Raw genomic sequence first — 18,640 nt, forward strand, 5'->3', positions numbered from 1 at the left:
TGTCTGGATAGACAGGTTCTGAACAACTTCAACAAGCTGTTCAGCTCCTTCTGCTGTACCTGTAGTTGATGTTGTGGCTGAAGTAGAAGCCCTTGTGATAGGAATTGCTGCAAGAGGGATTATATCCATTGAAGTTTGAGTCTTCCTGACAACTTCCTCTTTCTCCTGGACTAATTTCTCCATCTGCTCCTCCATTTGTTTAATCTGCAGATTCTGCTCCATGATGAGCTTCATCATATCAGATTTTTGAGTTTCTGTCTCTTTGATTTCTTTGGCCATTGGGTCCTCAGAGGCTGGCAATTTCAGTTGTTTCTTTAATGCTGCAACTTCAATATTCTTTTTCTTAATGAGCTCTTCTGCAACATTTATGTTTGAAGGATCATATCCCATCTTCAGCACTAGATTTTCCAAGGATTGAATCTTGGTATCCTTTTCTAATGAGGAGACCTTCTCCAACTTTAGCTGTGACTGAGTGTTGGCCAAGGTAACTTGCATTTTTGACAAACTCATAGCAGTGTTTGTCAGGGTGGAAGCAATCATTTGCCCAGTTTGTTTGTGCATCTCAATTTGGTCAATTGGATGCACATCCTTCACATTGAACTCAAAAGAAGTGTGTTTTTGATATTGAACAACAGTCCTAGGCTAAGGAACTTGGGCTTGCAAGAAAGCCATCTGCATCTTTCCCTTCTCAGAATCGAAGACTAAAAGAAGCCTAGCTTGAGAGCTGGAAGAATGCTTCTAGAACTGGGTGTAGGTGTTCAATTTTAATTCTTAATTCTTCCTTTTGATCTCACTGAAGACATGAAAAATGCCTTCCTCCTTATCCTTTGGAATGCCTCCACTAGTTCGAACCATCAGCTGTTCATGAGAAGTAGTGGAATGAGTTGGGGATTGTGTAGACTGTCCACCAGACTGTGTGTAGAGCAAAGTCTCTCCCAGTCCATCAAATGATGTCTTGTGAGGTTCATTTGTGGCACCAACAATCACAGAGATCCTAGGTCTCTTTTTCCTGTGAACAATCCTAAAGCCCTGGCTTGTTGCTTCAGTTGTAGGTGAAGATTGTTCTTCCCTCCCTCTCTTGGCTGTCTTTTCTTGTGCAAGTGGAGTTTGCACATTCGATGTAGAAACTGCCTGCTCCTCAGCCTCTTGGAGGGTGTTCTCTGTCCATTCCAACTGGTTTTTATATTGTTCTATCTCAGGCTTGGCTGTGTGATGATATGGTGTAAATTTATTCTCCACCCTGAGTTTGGAAATGACTCCCAATGAGTCATATGACCAAGTGAAACTGAGACCAAACTTCATCTCCTTTAGCAATTTGTCTGCTTCCTCCCCTGCTGCCCTAGTATTACAAATGAATGGACCAACTTGGGCTTTCAGCTTCAATTGTGACTTCTTCTTGGCAGCCACAAAGTGTACTTCATCTGCATTTAACCTCTGCCTTAAGTATTCCAGTGCAAAGATTCTAACAGGGAGGTACTTGGGCAGTTTGTAGGGTGGAAGCTCACAACCATAGACCCTGATCTCTGTGTAGTTTTGGTAACAATACCAATCCCCTGTTGTAGCTTGATCAATAAACTATAATTCTTTAACAATCTCCTCACTGATCCTTGGTATTGGAGTGCTGCTCATAAGACTGATAGTTGGATGAATAAACAATTCTATGAACTGCTTATATGTGAACTCTTCTTTCTCCTTCATCCCCATTGAAGTCCAGAATATCACTGATTGTTGATTTCCTTCCTCATCTAGCTTCTGTAAAGAAAATGGGAATTTGTCTCCCTGAAAATATATAAAAAGGTAAACAAGTACTGAAGCATACTTGAATACTTCCTCAGTATTAAACTTGACAAATTGTTCATGTATGGCTTCAGCTATGAAATAACTGAAATCATAAATAACAGTGGGCTTGGAATCAACAGAAAACATGGATAAGAAACCAAGGATGGCTTCATTGACAAACTGATCAGAGTTATAACCAAGCAAATAGGACAAGATAGTGGTAATCTGCTTGGTTCTATCAGGAAACATGGATGAATCATAAGGAGGGTTTCTTTTTGGCAGAGGACTATCAATTGCTAGAAACAGTTCCAGGGTCTGGGATCTTTTGGTAAAGTCTAGTTTTTGATAAGCTTCTATCAGGTTTTCATGGGAAAAAGGATGGGTTGGTGTAGTGGCAGGGGCCTGTAGCATTTTTTCAATGGAACCAGAATTAATGGGACAGAGGATTTCTCCTATGGGTGAGATAATTGCTCTCTGGCTGGGATCATAGGACTCATGACATTTTCTTACAAATTCTGGTGCTCTGTGTATTTGTGGGAAAATGTAATGAGGTAATTGAGATTCCCAGAGCCCTATTTCATCTGTCTGGTCAATCAGCTGATCTTCCATCCAGCAATAGATTTCAAATAAATTGAATTGAGAAAAAGTCTCAACGATTTTACAATCTTTGTCGACCAATGGGGTATGATGGAAGTCGACCTGTGGGTGAATTAAAGGGTTTGGGACTTCTACAATTTCTTTTCCCTTGGGAGGCATTTTGTCAAACAAAATTACAGACTGTAAATGACAGAAATTGGTTTGAAAGAGAGTGATTACAGTAAATAGATAACTGACAGAGAGGTAAGTGGACCTGGATGTCGGATTCGTGAACAGGATGAATGATTGCTTTAATGTTGGACAATGGTTGAGCTGTTGAGCAGGAAAGCTTCAAAGATTAATCTGATTGCAGAAATCCATTGTGTAACCATTCTCATGAATAATACAATGTTTATAAATGACAAAATTGGAGCGGGAGTGGTATTGAACGTTTGAATTTACATTAATTATCCAACAGATTAATTAACAGATGTTTGAGTCATAAATTCGCGGGAGCGGAAATGAACAGGGAATGGATAGGCGGCAGTTGATTGGACGACAGAGGTGAGATGGAGTGTGATGTGGATCGTGACATGGAGTGGCGGTAAACGGCTATTTTCTATACCGCGTTCGGGGGTAAAGTGAGGCAATAAGTAGTTTCGGGATTTTAAGTCCCAAAACACTAAAAAGCGGATAAGGCTGTTTAAGTGGGCGGTATAGAAAACTGCCTATTTCGGACCCCGCCCCCCCCGTGATAAAGTTCGGACGGCGAATGAGGGCCGAAAAGGGCCATGGGCCATCAGATGATGGAAGGGTGTGCGGGATGAGAGGTGAGGTGGTGGGTGTTTAACACATGAGCGGAAATGGTGGTGGGGTCACGATTTCGAAGGCGGAGGTGACAGTTGTGGGTCCTGGTAATTAAATGGATGGATGACAATATTTATGGAATCACATTGGCTTATAAAACTTTTGGTTATTTAAAACCCGCCATCAAATGAATGTTTTTCCAATGTTACAACTTAGGAATTAATCACTCGATATTTCAAGTTGATTTCACATGTCTACTTACCCTTTTTACTCCTAACATTTTCACTTATTTTTCAAAGTGCATTTAAGCTAGCAACCCAATATTTCTTTTCATGAATATTCTACCTCTATACCTTATTCTCTCCATTGGCTCAGATTAAACTGGTGAGCCAATTTTATTTTCTACCTATGACAATCAATTTAAAACAAATCCAATTATGATTAAACTGGATAATTGGATTAAATAAACTAGTGTGGCATCTAAACAAACTGCACACAACTATTATTTTCAAAAGTGAATTAGAGTAAAAGTAGTGGCATTTATATTTTCAACACTTTCAGAGTTCATCGCTTTTTGTTTTTCTCTCTAACCTAACATTTTATTTTTGCCTTCATTTTTTAGGGCATCTATTCTTACATTTTCTTTGATATGGACATATTTATCAAAATATTTCCTAACATTTTTATTCAGTATTCTTTTTGTCCATATCCTAGCTTAACTTTTTTTTTTTGAAAAATATTTTCATTTTTTGGACTAATTTATTTTGACTTAGCAAAACCAAAAAATGCTACAACAATAGATAGGGCTTGTCACAGCCAAGTTATAGTGATTATCCTTGAGTTGTCGACCAAGGACACATGACATGTTGAGATAGGGCTACAGAGGTTATATATATGCTATGCCTCTAACCCCTTATGTAAGTCTTATTTCTGAATAATAAAATTATGTGTCCGAGTACACTTCTGCTAACTTCTGCTAATTCATATCAATGCTTTGGTTTTATGCTATTGCATGCTAGACTTAAAAGCTACTAACAATGTTATGCCATTTAGTCAGGTTTTAAATGTAAATAGGTCTTATCAAGATGTTTACACAATGTATAACAGGAAATTAGAGATCTGGAGTTTGGTAAAGGTTTTGCATGTGACACTGACTGCATTTCCAAAGAGAGTGACACGCATGGATGTGGTGGTGGCCAATATTTCTCAATCTTGGGGAATGTTGCTTTCTAGACATCGGGCAGAAGCTTTTGGAGGTACTATCCAGCAAGATATCTCTTATCTCACAATTCCTGTTGCTCCTAATAATTTTGCTAGATTGAATAATGAGCCAAGACTGTTGTTCTATGTGGATGTTCTAATGAAATGGAGAAGGCAATGTGCTTTGAGGTTGGCCTTGGCACATATATAATGATGGCAGTGGCAGCCTTGGGAGTTCCAACACAGAGTCCAGCTAATAAAAAACGATGGGACACATGGAATATGTGTTTCAATGGGGCTCATGCAGAGATGATAATTGATAGGTGAAATTGGATGGAGAATCAAGGAGGTTCCATTGTGTTGATAACATCATGACAATATTGTTGATACTGAAACCACCATGGGTAATCAGATACTGTCTTGAGAGGATGAGTTTCCAAGTCCTCTAAGCAGTCTCTTCTCTTTGCAGATCTGAGATTGAAGTGCAGCGACAGAGTGCAACATCAGATCCAATCACTTTGATGAGTATCAATAAAATGCTCTGGTATGATGGAATGCTCACTGGGAACAATAATTTGAAGTGGCCAACATGATGATTCCTTAATGTAAAATGCAATAAGTACCTCAGTACCAGCTGTGTTAGGATATATTTGATTTTAGTTTGAGCTTGAGTTTTCTCTCATATTCATTTTTCAATAAATTTTTATTTACACAGTAAGTTGCTAAGTTGAATCCTCTGCGGAAGCTGATTATTTTGAAGTTTAATTTTTATGTTTACATAAGAACATGGTCTTTTACCAACATTCAAGGTTCTGGGATGCTCAGCATCTGACAGGAGGATATTGTACCCAAGTATGTTAAAACATAACACTGATTTTTCCCCATACAAGATTAGTGCTATACTAGGTTTTCAGATGAGTATAATAGCAGATTTAAAGAAGTTTGAAGTTAGTTAAGAATATGAACCCTGTTCTCCATAATCATTTTTCAGTAACTTGCAGACTCAGTTTGAAAACAACTGATAACAAATCTGCATGATTGGTGTTAGCAGTGGATTGTGTTGGGGGATGGATTGACTACACCTACATGACCCTCATTTGAACCTTGGTCTAAGATCATTGTGCCATCCTTTTTGATATTAGCTTTGGCATTTTGTTTAAGAACTTTGAGAAATTTCTCTGGTGCTATTATCAAAACAAATATGCCTTACTGAGTGGTCTATCTTGCCTATTTGAAGCCTAACCTAGGCACATTATCTCATCGATGAATTTCTTGCTTTCAAGAGTTCTTACATTCTGATTTTAAAAGGTACTTGTCACACTGTTTGACTTCCTTTTAGTTGTTTTCTGATGAATACCCTCAGCAGATTGAAGTTTGAGTTAAGATACCTTTGTATTGGCATGCTTTGATGGCATTTGTGCATGACCAGGAGTGGTTACTTCGGGAGGTAATGCCATCCTTTACACTAGCAAGGAGGGCACACTTTTTGAGGCTCTAAATTCAGTCAGCATTATGGCTATTCTTACCAAGGCAATGCACTTAATAGAGGCTATTTCAGGGACTATCACCTACAATTATTGTGGCAGCAGTAGGGCACACTCACCTTGGCCTATTTATGGCTATTCTGCAGATACAAAAGGGCAATTATAGAAGGGCTCATCAAATGGGCTGTCACACACTTTAATCTGATCTCATATGAGTTGTAGGGGCTGACCTAGGGATTTGTTAACTTGTAAAAATATCTTTAGCCTTAGTGATGCAAAGATTTCTTTATTTATTTTTGGCTGTCTAAATTAATCTTTTATTCTGAGCTTGGGCTGCCTTTTTTTTCTGTTTACTGTGGCATCCTCTTCATTCATAAGAGCAGGGTTTAGCATAACCTGTCTTCTTCATGCTGCAATATCCTGCTAGTTAAGTTAATCTATTTCACATGATGCAGCTTCCCTTGGTTATATGAAACCTTGGCTTGATTGTAGCAGTTGCACAGGATTTGTGAGAACAACGTTTCTCTTGATGATGAGATTCTTCTGCAAATCTTTGATCTGAAGATTGATGTGTCTGATCCCTGTTTTCTCTCCTTTTCCTCCACTTACCCAGTAGACTAAGGCACCTGTCACTTTTTACTTTTAATTCTAAGTTTTTTCTAGGGACACCCTCTGAGGCTGGGAAAACACCAGCTCCAAGTGAGAATTAACCAACCAAGGTGATAGTGTGGGCTGGTTTCTTGTTGTTACAGCTGATCTTGTATGGCATGTCACAGCAACATTTTGAAGCGCTAAATTTTTTGGAGCTATTACTAGGAAAGCAAAGACCAGGTTTCCGAGATCCATAGCTAGAGGCTATATGACAGATACTGGATGTTTTGTATTCTTGCAGTGTTCATCTAGCAACTCCACTGAGGTCAGCCAGGAAAATATCCTGGTTTGATCTTAATCAATCATTCTTGCTGATTATTGACAACCCTGAATGGTGGTTTCTTGTTGTTACAGCTGCTCTCGTGTGGTATGTCACTGCAACAATTTCGAGCGCTAAAATATTTGGAGCTATTACTAGGAAGCAAAGTCCAGGTTTCTTAGATCCGGAGATAGATGCTATATGATAGCTACTAGATGTTTTTTATTCTTGCAGTGTTCATCTAGCAACTCCACTGAGGTCAGCCATGAAATCATCCCGGTTTGATCTTGATCGATCACTCTTGCTGAGTATTGACAACCCTGATTAGTGGTTTCAACATTCACAGATCATATCAACAGAACAAGGTTTTCCAGTCGGCAAGAGTATATATTATTCAGTCCTTACATTGAGATCTACAACAGCTTTGCAGTGAGTTTCTATTATTTCTTCGTGTCAGATGTCTTAATACCTTCCATCTGATTTGACTGGCATACAAGATTATCCTGATGATATGCCTAATGATTCATTGCACAATGCAAATATTTTCCCCAGTTTAGTGGAACTAATTTCATTTCAGCATATTAAGATTTAAAGCAATTTGAGATTTTTATTACTGATGATGGTGTTTCTTGAAATGATGTAAAGATGAAGCTTTTTGTTCAGTCAACAGATACTGCTGCTAATTATTGGTTTAATAGTATGGATGTTGCTTTATTCACTGTTCAGAATAATTTCAAGATTGGTGTTCTTTCATACTGGGGTGAAAAGCAAGAAACTTGCTGTTTATTTTCAGAACTGACAGATTAAAGGAAGAAAGAAAATGAATCCTTTCCTGACTTTTAATGAAAGGTTTGAAAGAGTTTACATGTTGATGCTAGACCTGATGATAGAGTTGCTGTTGCTATGTATCTGGGGTCTTTCTGTGTTGATTTTAATTTTATCTTGAGGGAGAAAAATCCGAATGGTTTGGCAATGGCTTTCAAGGCAGCTTTGGCATTAGAAGAGAATTGTTTAGCAGATGGCAAGTCTACTTCCTTTGAGCCAACCAAGCGGGAGGTTCAAGACCCCTGGTATAAAAAAAAGGAGAAACCCAATGACATTATGGAGGTAAAAACCATGATGACGTGATTGCTAAATTTTAAAAAATGATGAATGATTGGAACCATTCAACCCCTTAGAGATCAGTTCATTGGGTTGCAAAGGTATTATTAACATTCATATGCTTCTGGCTGATTTTTTACTCAGCAAAAGAGATTTGTGCTGTAGGAAAAGGCCCCAAAAGTGGAGATCCCTCCCAATCTGGTTGCTTATAATAATGTTTTTGAACAACAATGGCACAGAACATAGAAAGCACAACCTAGTGAGGATATGTGTCAAATTTTTAAAGAATGGAAGCAATCATATGATGATAATGCGGGTTAGTCACCAAAAATTCCCACTGGAAACGATATTTTTTTGGATTAAAAAAGAAGATGATGTGAGTGTTGAAATTTTTGATGGTCGGGTGCAAACTTTGACTCAATCAGAGCAGCGGAAATAAACTTTTCCTATTTCAAATCATTGCAGTGTTAAAGAGTGGTGTGATCAAGGCTGAAATTGTGAATAATTTACCTATTACTGATCATGGTTCTCTTCATGCTAATGAAACAGTGAGACCATATCCAAAACATATGATAGTTGTAAAAATCAACTGGTATCTACATCAAATCAGCAAGTACAAAATCAACCATCTAGTAACTTGATCAAATGCTGAAGAAGCAAGTTGATCTCATCCCAAAGGTTATTGGCCAACTATGTCTTTTGAGTTGGTGCATGAACTGGTGAAGGTAAAGCTTTCCCATGTCTCTTACTAAGTTGATGAAAATGCTTGAGCAGAAGGCGGCAATCATCCACTTTCTTGATTTAACTGGTGATTTAGGTTTCCAGGGTTAGTCAAATGTTAATGATAACCTCTCACTAAATTGATGAAAATGCTTGAGCAAAAGAAGGCAATCATGCACTTTCTTGATTTAACTGGTGATTTAGGTCTCCAGGTTGAGTCAAATGTTAATGATACTATTGATTTGGCAAATGATCAGCCTCATGCTTCCCTGGGATATATTAAAAGTGTTGACATTTCTCTATTTCTTTGCTGATTAATTGTCTAGTTTTACACAATCACATGCTAGACTAGGGGGTGACTAACAATGTCATGCCATTTGGAGTCATGCAGTGGTTGCGTTTAACTGTAGATAGGTCTTGTCAGGATGTTTACACAGTGACTAGTAGGAAAGTAGAAGCCTGGAGTTTAATAAAAGATCTGCATGTGAGATGACAGTGTTTCCAGAGAGAGTGATATGCATGGATTTGTTGGTGGTCATATTCCGACATCTTGGGGAATGTTGTTTTCTAGACAACGAGAAACAACTCTCTGAGGTAAATTTGACATGCCTTATGCTACAATTCCTCCTGTGCTTCATAATTTGTCAGATTGAAGAATGAGCTGAGAATTGTGTTCAATGTGGATGTGCCTAACTAAGAAATGGATAAGACAATGTGCTTTTAAGCCAGTCTTGGCTCATATATAAATATCACAATTAAGGTCTTGGGAGTTTCAACTTTCAACATAGAGTCAAGCTAATCCAAACACGTAGGACACATGGAATATATGTTTTTAATAGGGCTTATGCAAGAGATGATAATCAACAGTTGAGATTAGATAGGAAATCAAGAACGTTGCTCCATGCAAATAATAGCATTAAAATTTTGCTGATATTGAAACTACCATGGTTAATATATGCTGAGATCAAATGATGATCTTCCAAGTATGGGTGCTCTAAACAATCAATCGTTAATCTCTTTTCCTTTTGTAGATTGAGATTGAAGTGTAGGGCAAAGTACAACATCAGATCCAATCTCTTTGAAGAGTGGCAGCAGAGTGCGTTGGTCTTGTTACGGCAAAATATTGCACCCTAGGCTGCACTAGATCCTTGGCAACAATGTGATCTACCACCCCTGTCAGCTTAGTAGCAAATTCCCCTGTTGCTTTGTGGGCAGATGTTATCCCCACAAGGGAGGCTTCTTGGGCAAGACCTAGAGGTTAGATGACTAAGGGATCCTAGCTAAATGGCTCTCTAAGGGGTTTGCAAATTTTACAGCCTATAATAGTCTTCAATAAAGAATGGATTTGGGTGAAATGAAGTAGCGAGGTCAAAGAATTGATGGCTTGAGATATTCTTTGCAGATGCTCAAACAGACTCCCAAACACACGCTACTTTGAATTTAATGATTTACGAAAAAGTATAAAGTGATGGAGAATGGAGGACTAGTGCAGTGCCTTGGCTCATTAATGAATTATTGGGCATATGGAGTCAGACAAGGAGTAAGTCAATGGGTGAAGACCTTGGATGGAGTGGGAAAGAGAGAGAGATAATGTTGAAATTTGGTACCGGAGGACAGGTGGTTCCCTTAGGCTTTGATCTTTGGCCTAGGGAAAAGTGTCCAAAAGAATTTAATTTTTTCTCCTAAAGTAACTTTATAATTTTTATAAAGTTAAATCTAATTTAAAAGTGACTTTAAGTGATAAAGTTACTAAGTCTAATTTTAAAGTGACTTTTATAAAGTCAATGAAAAATTAGAAAGGAAAAGTGACTCTAGAAATAAATGACTAAGTGGTTCTTTATTAAAGTGGGGTGAATTAAAAAATAGAAAGTGAGATTTAAATGAGCATTTAATCTCAGCCATTGATCTAAATCTATTTCAGCCATTGGATTTAGGGATCACCCAAAAGTCACTTAGGGTTGGGTTAAGGGAGGAAAAGGAGGAAAAGATCATTCATTCTTTCATGAGCAGATTGGGAGAAGGAGAGCAAGAGAGCAAGGGAGATTTCTGGACAGGAAGGAGAAGGAGGCAGCAGCTTGGCACACATTCCAAGGTAGCAATTCAGCAAATCCGTACAGCTTAAAGAGCAAGCAGTAAAAGGCAGATTTTTGTGAGCAAACAGGGAAAAGTTGATTTTCAGGCACGAATTTCGAGGAGGTGATTTTCTGCACGGAAACCGAGGTCTGTCCGTACAGTCCGTACGGCCGTCCGCACATTCGTACGGTCCATACAGTTCATACATCATTTTCCAAATTGTCTGTTAGGTTGAAAACAGATAAGTTTTGCTTGCTGGAAATTTCTGTTTTGCTGAAAATTTTCTCACTGTAAAAGGCATTTTCAGAAATAAAGAAGAGCTCTCAAACTGATTTTCCCCAAGAGTTGTAGGGGGTTTTTCCAGGGTCAAGTTGACCAAAAATCTCAGTGTTTAAATGTGTTTTAACGGCTGCTTATTACTGCTGATTTTTATTTCTGCAATTTGCAGCATTTTGTAAAATTTCCAGAATTTGTGTTTTCAGCAATATTTTTTTTTTTTATTTCAGCTTGTTAAATATATGGTTATGGGAAAGGGCATTTAACTACATGGGAGAAATAAGGTGAAACTGAAAACCGAGGTGGGAAAACAGAAATTTCTACATGGTATCAGAGCTTGAGTGCTGAAGGGCAGTTTGGGACAGCAAAAGGAAAAATTACAGCTGCTGATTTTTCACTCAGAAAATTCCAGCAAGCTGTTTTTTTCATAAACAACAGTTTTATCTTTACTACAGCAGTGCTATTTTTCAGTTTTAGGACAACAGGATGTCATTGAGATTGAGGGTGGAGGATAGGCTGGATGGGCATATAAATTATAGCGTTTGGAGTGAGAGAATGCAGAGTATCTTTGAGGAGGCAGAAGTTTGGGATATCATGGTGCATACCACACAGAACCCTGTTGTTGTGCCTACTGATGTTACTCAGTTGACAACTTATAATAAAAAGAACAACAAGGGTAAGAGGCTGATTCTAGACGGAATCAAAGACCATTGCATTCCTCATGTGAGAGGAAAGAGCAATGCCCATGAGATGTGGACAACATTGTCCAATCTCTACCAGAGTACCAACGAGAACCGGAAAATGGTTCTGAAGGAGAAACTGAAAAACATTAAGATGGGTAATGATAGTGCAGCTGGATATTTCATAAAGATTACTAATGTGAGAGATGAGTTGACAGCGATTGGAGAGGCCATTCCACCCACTGAGTTGGTGCGGATTGCAGTGAATGGCCTCCCCCGTTCATGGTTGAACTTTGCTGATGGGGTTTGTGCACGTGAGACCCTTCCCACATGGGAGAGGTTTTGGGATGATTGCATTCAGACAGAGATCAGGAAAGGTCAGCTTGGGGCAGCCAAGCCAGTTGAGCAGGATGAGGATGTAGCACTGGTGGCAGGAGGCAAGAAAGGCAAAGGGAAGAAGCAGGCTTCCACAAGCAGTGGTGGGGGCAAAGGCAAAGGTAAAGGTAAAGAGGGGAACACACAGAAGGACTATTCCAAGGTGAAGTGTTGGAATTGTCAAAAGATGGGACATTATGCAGTTGTGTGTCCGAAGAAGAAGAAGAAGAAGGGGAAGAACCAGGACGTGGTAGCTTCAACGGAGATTGAGGACTTTGCAGGTCGTTTTGACCAGGAGTTTGCGTTCACTACATGTGAGACCTCTAGTGCAGGGTCACCTGCCACACAGGTTCAGAGGGAGCATGCTTTTCCCTCGATTAGTGGAGCATCTTCAGTTATCTGGTATGTGGACAGTGGGGCTTCATGTCATATGACAGGAGTTCGTGAGTACTTCTCAGAGCTTTCAGAGAGTGGCATTGATATTGAGGTAGTACTCGGTGATGACAGAGTTGTTAGAGCAGTCGGGGTGGGGACACTGACATTTCAGAGGGAGTCCAAACCTCCCTTGAAAGTGTCAGATGTTCCTTATGTGCCAGGGATGAGGAAGAACCTCATATCCGTCTCAGCTTTGGAGGACAGAGGATATGAGGTACTGTTCAGGGGAGGACAGGTGTTGATGTATCCCATGGGCACTCCAGCTGATTCAGCTAGAGTGATAGGTGTACGGCATGCAAAGGTGTACAAGTTTGCATTCCAGCCCCTTTTGGCATTGAGCAGTAGTACCGACAGCAGAGATAGCAGTTCTGAGCTGTGTGAGATTTGGCACCGCAGGATGGGACATATGTATCATGGAGCCTTGAGGACATTGCGGGAGATCACTACAGGTGTTCCAGATTTCAGTACTGATCACTTTGATACTTGCAAAGGTTGTGCGATGGGCACGTTTGCCAAATCCCCTTTTCCCAGCAGTGACAACAGAGCGACTGGGATACTTGATTTGATTCATTCTGATGTGAGCGGTCGGATGTCTCATGTTTCCTTCAGTGGATATGAGTACTATGTTTTATTCATTGATGATCACTCCAGGAGGACCTGGATTTATTTCTTAAAGACCAAGAGTGAGGTCTTCAAGCGGTTTCAGGAGTTCAGAGCTCTTGTGGAGACACAAACAGGTCGGAAGATCAAGTCCCTGAGGTCGGACAATGGAGGAGAGTACACCCTTGGAGAGTTTGTTAATTATTGTGCGGAGGCAGGCATTCAGAGGGAGTTCACTGTTCCTTACAACCCCCAACAAAACGGGGTTGCGGAGAGGAAGAACAGATCCATCATAGGGGCTGCCAAAGCCATGTTACATGATCAGGGGTTGCCATTGTTCTTGTGGGCAGAGGCCTGCAACTTGCAGAACAGGAGTCCGCATCGTGCCTTGGGGCACATGACTCCGGAGGAGGCTTTCTCTGGGAAGAAGCGTGATATTGGTCATCTTCATATCTTTGGATGCATTACATACTCCTATATACCCAAGGAGAAGAGGACCAAACTAGAGCCCACCGCAGAGAAGGGTATCTTTGTGGGCTACAGTGAGACCTCAAAGGCCTTTCGGATTTACATTCCTGCACAGAGGAGAGTTGTTGTCAGACGGGATGTGAAGTTCGAGGAGGACAGGGCCTTTAGGAGGTCACGTGAGTTAGAGTATTTGGATCAGCCAGACCCTCAGCATCACTTGAGTCAGTCGCAGGTATCTAGTGGGCAGGGATCAGGAGGATCCGGAGGTACATCTATGAGGATATCAGGTCCGTCAGTGAGCAGTGGCTCCCCGAGCCAGAGGGGTGGTGCTCCGGGCAGCATGCAGAGCAATTCACTAGGGAGTCCACTGATGGACAGTTCACACGGTACCTCAGCTTCTACAGGTTCAGGTGCAGGCAAGAGGACAACAGACAGACAGTCAGGAGTTCAGGCTACTGATGGTGATGAGGAGTTTAATTCTGCTATGGGAGAAACATGCTCAGGGAAGAGAAAGCCCAAGTGGCTTCAGGACACCTTGAGAGATGCCACATCTGTTGCTGAGCCGAAGAGGCCGGTCAGAGAGAGTAGACCACCTGAGAGGTTTTGTAGCTATATGGTGATGGTTACCAACATCCTTGACTCTGAGCCTTCTAGCTATGAGGAGGTAGCTAGCCAGCAGGTCTGGAGAGAGGCCATGCAGGAGGAGTATTTTTCTATCATGAAGAATGATGTTTGGGAGGTGGTGCCGAGGCCTGAGGGCAAATCCGTGGTTACTTCCAGATGGCTTTACAAGGTAAAGCATGCTGCAGATGGTAGCATTGAGAAATTCAAAGCGAGGTTTGTGGCTAGAGGGTTCTCCCAGGTAGAGGGAGTTGATTATGAGGAGACCTTCGCTCCCGTGGCTCGATATACTTCGATCCGCTCCATTATATCGATAGCAGCAGAGATGGGTTGGAAGATCCACCAGATGGATGTGATGACCGCATTTCTCAATGGCTTCATATAGGAGGAGGTGTACATTGAGCAGCCACAGGGCTTTGAGGTGCATGGGAAGGAGTCCCATGTGTGCAGATTGAAGAAGGCCCTTTATGGCCTGAAGCAAGCTCCCAGAGCTTGGTACTCCAGGATAGATACATACTTGCAGGGGATGGGTTTCACAAAGAGTGAGGCAGATCCGAATCTTTACTTTATTGTGATAGGTGAGGAGCCTCTCATTCTGGTGCTGTATGTGGATGACTTGGTCATTACAGGTGCAGAGAGACTCATAGAGCATTGCAAGAGAGATCTTGCGACAGAGTTTGAGATGAAGGACATCGGCTTGATGCATTACTTTTTGGGTTTGGAGGTGTGGCAGGAGGAGGGGCATTTCTTCCCGGGGCAGGGGAAGTATATTGTGGACATCCTTAGTAGATTCCACATGGAGGATTGTAGATCCATGTCGACATCGATGATCACCAACTGGAAGAAGCTTCATGCTTCGGATTCCGAGTTGGTGGATCCCACATTGTACAGGCAGCTGATTGGTTCCTTGATGTATTTGGTCAACACTAGACCAGATATCTGTTTTGCAGTCAACACGATGAGTCAGTTTATGTGTGAGCCTAGGAAGGTTCATTGGGTGGTTGCAAAACACATTTTGCGGTACTTGCAGGGGACAGTGGATTATGGTCTGGACTACAGGTAGGGAGATGGAGTGAGATTGGTAGGATACACTGATTCTGATTGGGTAGGTTGTGCTTCTGATAGGAAAAGCACTTCAGGGTGTTGTTTTGGGTTGGGTTCAGCGGTAGTGTCATGGTTCAGCCGGAAGCAGCAGCCAGTAGCACTGAGTTCAGCGGAAGCAGAGTATATGGCAGCCGGTCTAGCTAGTTGTGAGGCTATCTGGCTTCGCAAGATGTTGTTTGGCTTATTTGGTCAGCCGTTGAGACCTTCAGTGATTTACTGTGATAATCAGAGTTGCATTAAACTCACAGAGAATCCAGTATTTCATGACAGGTCAAAGCATATCGGGATCAGATATCATTTCATCAGAGACTATGTTCAGAAGGGAGCTGTGAAGTTTGAGTATATTTCCACTGATGAGCAGGTTGCAGATATTCTTACCAAAGCCTTACCACGGGGCAAGCATGTCTACTTCAGAGACAAGATGGGTGTGGTGAGGAACACCTTCCTCAGTAAGAGGGAGCGTTGAAATTTGGTACCGGAGGACAGGTGGTTCCCTTAGGCTTTGATCTTTGTCCTAGGGAAAAGTGTCCAAAAGAATTTAATTTTTATCCTAAAGTAACTTTATAATTTTTATAAATTTAAATCTAATTTAAAAGTGACTTTAAGTGATAAAGTTACTAAGTCTAATTTTAAAGTGACTTTTATAAAGTCAATGAAAAATTAGAAAGGAAAAGTGACTTTGGAAATAAATGACTAAGTGGGTCTTTATTAAAGCGGGGTGAATTAAAAAATAGAAAGTGAGATTTAAATGAGCATTTAATCTCAGCCATTGATCTAAATCTATTTCAGCCATTGGATTTAGGGATCACCCAAAAGTCACTTAGGGTTGGGTTAAGGGAGGAAAAGGAGGAAAAGATCATTCATTCTTTCATGAGCAGATTGGGAGAAGGAGAGCAAGAGAGCAAGGGAGATTTCTGGATAGGAAGGAGAAGGAGGCAGCAACTTGTGACACATTCCAAGGCAACACTTCAGCAAATCCGTACAGCTTAAAGAGCAAGTAGTAAAAGGCAGATTTTTGTGAGCAAACAGGGAAAAACTGATTTTCAGGGACGAATTTCGAGGAGGTGATTTTCTGCACGGAAACCGAGGTCTGTCCGTACAGTCCGCACGGTCCGTACAGTTCGTACAACATTTTCCAGATTGTCTGTTAGGCTGAAAACAGATAAGTTTTGATTGCTGGAAATTTCTGTTTTGCTGAAATTTATTTGCTGAAAATTTTCTCACTGTAAAAGGCATTTTCAGAAATAAAGAAGAGCTCTCAAACTGGTTTTCCCCAAGAGTTGTAGGGGGTTTTTCCAGGGTCAAGTTGACCAAAAATCTCAGTGTTTAAATGTGTTTTAATCGCTGTTTATTACTGCTGATTTTTATTTCTACAATTTGCAGCATTCTGTAAAATTTCCAGAATTTGTGTTTTCAGCGATATTTATTTTTTTCAGTTTGTTAAATGTATGGTTATGGGAAAGGGCATTTAACTACATGGGAGAAATAAGGTGAAACTGAAAACCGGGGTGGGAAAACAGAAATTTCTACAGATAACTTGTCAATCTAACCCTAGTGACTTTTCCAAAGCAGTAAACTTAAGGTCAAGGAATTCAATCTAGTTTGCTTGATGGATACTTGGTGATAAATTTTGCATATGAAGAAAATAGAGCTCATTAGAGATGTTGCAATTTTAAATATGGCACATCACAAACCCTAATCCAACAATTGTAGCAAAATGGAAGATAGTACTCACTATAAAATAGCACTATTCATCCAAGCATCACTTTGTCAATCAAAAGAAAGTTTCTCCATTCAAAACATATCTTCCCCAAGACTAGTGGCCTCACTTGAAATATCCAAAGCCAAATTTTTACAAGGAAAAATCACAGAAATTTCAGATTGCTATGGGATTTCTTCCCCAAAATTCCATAAGAAAACGAGAGGAACTGCACCTATATTTATAGAGGAGGTGCTCAACGTAAGTTTCATGAAATGCTGAAAAGTTTCGGAGTTTCCGAAATGGGTACGTTTAGAAGTGTCACCTCCCAAAAATGGAAACGTCAAGCGAAATGTCAGCTGATTCATCATATACATATATATAGAAAATTATAAATAAGTGAATAACACATTATCTTCCAAGAAAAACGGGAATAAGAACCATAGATGCCAATTTAGAAGGAAAACACAAGTCTATATTAACTCTTAGAGATTATTACATGAATGCCGAGTTTCAGCATTTCGGGTGTGGGTACAGCTCGAAACATCGGGTTCCTAGAAGTTTCGTGCAACATAGTGCTCAACTTCCCTCACAATAAAAAATAATTTTCTAAGCTAAAATCCCCTAAATTAGCCCAAGGAGGGGGAAAGCCTTCTCTACAAATTAATTAATTTAAATTGATACAAAATGGGGCTTCTAATGCCACATGTACCAAATATATGGGTACAAGCCCCACAAAGATGACCCTTATCCACAAATAAGGGGCAGAAAGAGGGTGCTGGTGGAGCGTCCAATCTCCAAAGGCCCTTCAACTGCATGGATTGCTCCAAAAGTCTCCCAATCTGCTGCCTAGAAGCCTCTAAATTTGGGGCACACAGCCCCAGATGGTTTCCATCGTGGGTACAAGAGTTCCCAACTTCCATGCTCAGCTCCACAAAAAATAGATAACATCTTTTCAAAAGTGCCCTCCAAAGTGGGCACGATTGCCACCAATAAATGATACTGTTCTTCAAGCATTGGTGCATGCTTCAGCTCCAAGTATCTTCTAATAACCATATAGATCCTTCAAAAATGATTTTTAAAATGCCATATTGGTCATCTAAAGGCCTCCAAATTGAGCTTCAAAGCCCAACAATATCAGCTTCAAATAAGCAAAGGCTTTAATCTTCAAATCCTTCATAAAACCCCAGCCTTACTTGTGAACAAATGGACCTGGAAGTGCCTCATTAAAGTGGGCAGTATAACCTCCAAACCATGGGGCAAACCCCTGTTCAAACATACAATAACAAGTCGACCCAGCAAACTTTTCAGATTTAAGTCAATATTGATTGGTCGGCCCAATCTAAATTCATTCCAGCACTCAAATGCCTATATATAGATGCATTGAGCACCATTTTATAAGAATGTTACAGCTTGTCCTCCAATTTGAGCGCTGTTATGAAATTCTCTGAGTTTGGTCTGCTGTGAATGATACTCTTCAAGATCAGGACACATCTTCTACAGGATTCTGTACTAGAGCGCAATGGAGGTTTAGTTATTTGCATTTTTCATACCCTGTAGCCTCGAACTCTGGATTCCAATTTCTGTTCCAGTAACAGTTCCAAGATCTGCAATATTTATTATTTACTGCATCCTGATCCCTGATGTACAATAACCTTCCATCACAGATTTACTTGCCTAGGCCTCTATATTCTTCAGATTTGATCCACAGTCAAAGACTCCTATGAACAAC

The sequence above is a fragment of the Pinus tabuliformis genome, chromosome X, assembly GCF_031772625.1.
Source record: "Pinus tabuliformis cultivar Carrire ecotype Pingquan chromosome X, CPIR1, whole genome shotgun sequence".
Classification (NCBI taxonomy): domain Eukaryota; kingdom Viridiplantae; phylum Streptophyta; class Pinopsida; order Pinales; family Pinaceae; genus Pinus; species Pinus tabuliformis.